Raw genomic sequence first — 6,461 nt, forward strand, 5'->3', positions numbered from 1 at the left:
TCATCTCCCTCAATGATTGCTCACCAGTATCTTTGGAAATCCTGCCTCATGCCTGGAATTTTGGATCCAAACATGTAAAAGATCATTTAGAAGTAGCTGAGCAGCTAAGTCAATGAATGTGACAACTCCTGTTGTTTTTTTTTTAAAGAATATTAGGTTCAGCAGGAAAAGGTAGTTCTGCTTGAGCTTTAGATTTCCTTTTGGCAAATTCTTCCTCTTATTTTCTTATACTTCTGTGACCCTGTATGCAAAAATCTATGCATACTTTTGATCTGCAAAGGGAAAATATCTCAACTTTGCGTCTCTGTCTGGCAGTCCGGGTCTTCAGTGTCATCTGCATGTTCATGGCGAGACAGTCTCTACTGTGAACCTTACCTGAGGCAACTTGACTGACTTGAGAGGGCCAAACGGAGAATTTACTTACAGTTACAAATACCATAAGTATATGTCTTTTCCCCCTAACTATTTCTTAATTAGATAGTAACAGAAAACCCAAGATTTTAAGTTTGCCAACTGTCACAGTGAATGACTTTTATGTGCAAGATATGGAATAAACAGCTGTAAATAGAACTGCAACCATGAGATACATGTTTAGTACCTATCTTCCTGATGAACTTCAGCAGTGTCTGAGTCAGCCCTCTACAAAAATGTTCGTTCTCTTTTGTTTAGTTAATATGCAATTCTGAAAGCCTAACTCATTTTGATGAGCCCATCTTCTCAGGAAGGACTCACTGAAATTCTTGTGGTTGTCTCTGCCCCTCTTCCTGAAGCTGCTTGTGCTTGATATTTACCACCATTAACAAGAATGGAAATTGCATTCATTTGTTTCCAGAAGTGCTGGGCATGGAGTGAAGTGTATTTTCTGAACCAGTCCTCTACTGGGCAGGTGTTACAAAGGTCACTGTGCGAGTGCTTTAACAAAGGAGTATTAAGAGTATTAATTAGTCATGAAGTTTCACAAAGTCTTCTAAGAACAAGGATGAGAGCTGGAGCTCTGCTGTACCACAGTGCTACTTCCTCACAGCACAGGAGATGATGATCCCTATTCCTGTTTGTTTTTTCTGTGCGGCCCATGATTATTGCCGCAAGGAAGTACAGTTGCAACACCTATGCTGGTGAATATTTTTTTCCACTTACGCTGATGAAATCTCTGGTTTAGAGGCAGAAGAAGCGCCTTTGTGTTCTGTCTTGAGAGGACCTGGCATGTGGATCTACCTGCAGCACAAGCCAAGTGCTCCAGCAATTCACAATTATATACCACATCTAAAACTATCGCTATCACTTCTTTCTCTCTAGGTGGCTTAATTTCCCTTTGTTCATCTTGCTAGCTGTTCTGGATCCTAGTGCTATGCATTTAATACTACACCCTTGCAGCTGGACTTCAAAAATTCATTAATGGTGATGTTGAGCATTGCTTCAGTAAAGTCCCTGAGCCTCAAGCAGAACACTTACGGTTGACTGAGAACTTTATTCACAGTTTTCAGCACTCTGAAGGAATCCAAAATTGCAGTCCTTCCTTTCTGTGCCCTTTGGCCTATTAACAATACAATCAAAAGCCATTTACTGATCGGGTTTGATGGAAAATATCTGCCTTTGTATATTCCCGGGGTTTCCCGCTGTATGTAGTAACTGCATAGGAAATGAAGTCATCTCCAGAAAGGGAAGTAGTATTGGGGAAAAAAAAAAAAAGAAGAAGAAAAGAAAGAAAATGGACAGGATGCTGCCTGAAGCATGATCAGGATGTTCATGCTATTCAACATGCAGCAATGTTTTCAAAGAAAAAGTGACCACTGTGGTTTAATTGCATTAGTTGCATTTTTAAGAAGAAAAAAAAAATTGCGGTAGGATTACTCAGGGACTTTCCAGTATTTCAGCTGGTATCACCATGTGTTGTCTTTCATATTAAATAAATACCTTTTTTCATTAATCATTGTAACTAACTGAAAACCAATTACAATACACGAACCAAAGGGTTACTCAAATATTTTATTTAATGTGACAAGGTCAAGATTTCTATGACAGAGCAGAAACAGTAGTTGAGAATGAGGAAAGGACTGGAGAAGATACTTAGGAGTAGGACTTGCTCACTCTCTCTCCCTTACTCCCTGGCCTCCCTTTTGCAAGTTTCTATCCCCTCAGCTGTGCCAAAACTAGAAGTCTGTTTTCTAGGTAGCCTTTATCTACTTGAGGGAGGAGGATAAAATAATGACAGTTTTTCCAGAGCTATTGTATTTTCAAGCCTATTGCAAAGCCAAGCAGAATTAACAACCCTGTGCTACATGGGTATTGTAATTCTAATCATCCACCTACTGGTGTAAATCAGCAATAAATGAAAATCACTGGAGTCACGCTTCGGCATTGGCTCTAAGTCCGAAGAGAGCAAGGTCCTGAATGCAGAGGCAGTGAGATGATGCGAAGCACAACAGCTATTAGGAGACAGAAGAGAGTGCATTGCCCTCAAATTCCTGTGTGTAAATCATCAAGGCATTTTTTATTTCTGAAGGTTCAGCTGTGTGGAGGAAAAATCAGCTTGAACTGGAGTTAGAAGGCTTACATGTATGCCTCTTGCCTGCACCTGAGTGAACAAAAGGTGAAAGCAGAAGAACTTGTAGAGGAAGGGAACCGCAGTGTGCATTTTATCCACGAGGGCCCATCCCTATTGTGTGGGAAGCTGGCTCCTCGTGGGACTGATCGTCACCGAACAGACTCTATGTACGTTTACATCACATGAAACCAAGACAAAGTTTTTAGCTCTTTAAACAAAGACCTCTGACACTGGACCTGAGGGATAATGCGACTAAGTGCCAAACTGGAACAAATGCATCCTAAGGAATCTGGTTCTGGTGCAGTCCTGCTGGTCGGACACTGCAGAAACATTAGCTGAGTCCAAGCAGGTAACTTCCCCGGGAAATCATTTCTGCTGGTTTACTTACAGGTTTAAGTATTTGCCCTGCTGAGTGCACGGCATTGATTTTTGCAGCTTAACAATTTGTGTTTGTTCTGCTCTGTGATGTGTTGATTTTGAATATTTGCTGTGGAAGAGATTGGTTTTCCCTGTCAATAGGTACAAATAAGGATTTCCATTGCAGTTGCACCTGGGTATTCTGCTTCCTTCTGCAGTTGTTACAGATGCTAGGCGGAAGTCAGGAAGGTCAGCTGAGATGGGAAAAGACCCCGGGTCCTGTCTCTTCCCACCCAGTCCTGCTTCTCAAGAAAAAAGAGCAAAGGCAGCACCTCCAGCATATACTTCTTCTGATTGGTAATGCTGTGCGGGAAGGTAATGGTTTTCAGGGGAACCAAGCTCACTTTTCTTGTCACTGGCTTTCCCTCTTCTTTCCATCATTTCGTGTTGTAGTTTTGTTCCTATATCAAACTGAAAACCCCAGGGAATAATTTACATTATTCTGACTTCATGGCCACTCCTGCCACAGAGTTGCTTCCTTTAACTGCAATGGATTTTGTAACACTGATCAAAAGTCAGCAGCGGGTGGAACAAATGCTTTAGATATGACCTGTTTTGCCTTCTCCCACTCCTCATAGATATGTAATAGCAAACCAGAATACTTGTGTGATAGGGAGAGTTTGTGAATTTGCACCTTGGTTTTTTCCAAGCAGTCACAAGTAGCTCTCTAGATTTTTAATGGCCCGGTGGTACAAAGACAGAATTCATATTTTTTAAGCCTCCATAGATTGCCTGCAGTATTACAGCATGTCATGGGACACGCCTGTCCGAAACCAGGACACAGCACTTTTAGAAAGCAACTCTATTTGTGTGTAAAGTTTCTCAGATTTTGTGAACTTGAAATTAAAAATACCATTGTTTAGTAGTGCAAACCTATGTCTAACCATCATGGTAGTTATACACTGAATCATATCTCCTCACATCCTAAGTTTCTAGTGCATTTGCAATTCACCCTGGTGCTTTGGAGAAAGTGAGGAAGCTATTCTTTAACTCTTCAAAAGAAAGTGACTTGACAGTTGAAAGTAGTCATTTTTAATCTGACCTAGACACTTCCTACACAGATTGATCTTCTTAATCTGAGGTAGATCCTATCTCTGTATGACTGATTTGTGTATAGTATGACTGTGCGTCTGATGTTTACCAAACCACCATCAACCAATAGCTGAGCTAGCTTGAACTGTCATGGTTAGAATTGCATGTGGTTTTATACCTTTAGTAATTCCTAAGGTGTGTCCTGAGCTTCTGAAAGCCCTAATGTCCCTCTGCCATTCCCACCCTACCCTCTCTTCAGTATTATGCTTCAGTGTTTGTCCTTTCTGGGCTTGGTTCTCTTTGAATAAAAGGCATCTTCTCCTATTTATTGTAGGAAAAGTATTTGTTGTTGGGATTCAACGAAAGATGTGAAAATTACTCTTGTATATCACTGTTTCTCTTACTTCCAGCCCAGAGCTAATTTACTTTTAGTAATGTAATTACAATACAGGAATTTACCCACTTCAATTTAGCATTAACAGCTATGTTGACAGAGACCATTAGTGGCCAATGCCAAACCCAAACATCTGAATCTTTAATGTAGATCAAGGATATAAACCTACAGCAAGGAGTTTGATTTTCCCCAGCACTTTTTTCCTGAAAGTCTGCCAATACCTGCTTTTTAAGTCCGACCTGTTGAGGTATCCAATCCCAGTACAGTTAACCAGGAAACCATCCATTAGGAGCATAAGGCATGCACTGGGGCTAGTCACTAAGCAGAATGTTCAAGCACCCACACAAAACAATATCCCTTCCCCATTCTTCTTAAGTATAATGACTACTGGAGATCTTCAGAAAGGTTGAGTCATTATAAGCTTCGATTCCAGCATATCTTTAATCATTTTCATTTCTGAAGTGGCATACATGACTGCACACAGTCTTTCATAAGGTTGATCCTGTCAATGACACGTGTTCTTCAGAAAAGATGTCTATTGCTTCTGCAAAATCTCCATGATTTCTGCAGTTTTGGAGGACAAAAACTCCCTGGGTAGTAAGATATCCTCCAGAATTGTTTCTCACAGACTGTCAGAGAGTAAATGAGAAATGCAAGAGACCTAGGACTCCTTCTTCTTGGTTAGACTTTATGTGTGCACCTACTTTTTGGCTTTGATGAGGTTTAAAAGGTTCTCTCCTGAAAAGATTGTACTCATGTATTCTAGTTTTACTATTCTGCCTGAGGCATTTGGCCAAGTTCTGTTCCACCAAATCCACGAAGGATTTGCGAGTCTTACAGGACTTGAGATACTTTGAGACAATTTTTTTCTCCTTTATGCTTAGTGTGTCTTTCCTAGGAAACTTTGAGGTAGTCCAAAAGCAACTCGGACTTTCCCACTACCCAGGAGGTTTGATGGAGCAAACCTTAGAGACTAGGTATTCCTCAGACCTGGTGGGAAATAAACAGAGCAACACTGTAAACTCACCATTCACCATGTGATTTGTAACATGGTCCTGAGAGCGAGAATTTCCCCAGTTCACCTTTTTCTGGTATCAGCATTAAATCTATCGCCACAACTAAAAATGTTTTCCCTTTCTCTAAAGCTGACATGAACAAAACCATGTTACTTGGAGGTTCGCTGTCTGCCATCTCAAAAATGTAGCCCTTAGGCTTCATTTTGTTTTGGAAAAAGTTCCCTACTTCCCTCTATCTCCCAAAGCTATCTTTCAGATTTATTTGGATTCAAGTGTCCCATGTCTGACTTCAGAGATTTCTCACTCCCTGTTTCAGACAACCTCCTCAACAAATCATTGCATGACCACTCTGGGTTGGAAATACTGATGTCCAATGGCACTGCAGGTATCATTTAACCAGACATCATTACCTATTCCTGAGCCAGGTGGAGAATCATGGTTTCACAGAGACACATGAGAGAATAAGGTTGGAACAGCCCTCTGGAGAATGCCCAGTCCACGCTTATACAAACACATCCACATGCACACACACACGTCCTGCCTGTTCAAAGCAGGGCCAACTACAGCAGGTTGCTCAGGACCTTGTCAAGTTGGGTTTTGAATATCTCTAAGGATGGAGACTTCACAACCTCTGTATGCTTTTGTTTTATGTTAGAGTTTTGTCATGAGCTCCTTGTTCATCCATGCAGGCCTCCTGCTGCTGTTGCTTGAATTCCTGCATGCTGGGATGGACCACTCTTGAGTCTGGTGGGGAGATGATACTTGAAAATCAACCAGTGCTCCTGGACCCCTCTGCTTTCCAGCATGGTCTCCCATGGGATTCTTCTGAGCAGATGCCTGAAGAGTCCCAAGCCTGCTCTCCTGAAGTCCACAGCTGTGATCCTTTTTTTTGCCTTGCCTCCTCCTTTCAGGATCCTGAAATCTACCATTGAGGGTGCTGCAGCCACAGTTGGCCCCGGTATGATTTGTGCTAATAACCTAATCATTTTGGCACGGTAACAGGAGAGTGACATTTCTCAGATCAGCAAGGAGCACCATTACAAAAATTGTAGTCAAG

The sequence above is a fragment of the Haliaeetus leucocephalus genome, unplaced genomic scaffold (genome assembly GCF_000737465.1).
Source record: "Haliaeetus leucocephalus isolate CR32 unplaced genomic scaffold, Haliaeetus_leucocephalus-4.0 Scaffold484, whole genome shotgun sequence".
Classification (NCBI taxonomy): domain Eukaryota; kingdom Metazoa; phylum Chordata; class Aves; order Accipitriformes; family Accipitridae; genus Haliaeetus; species Haliaeetus leucocephalus.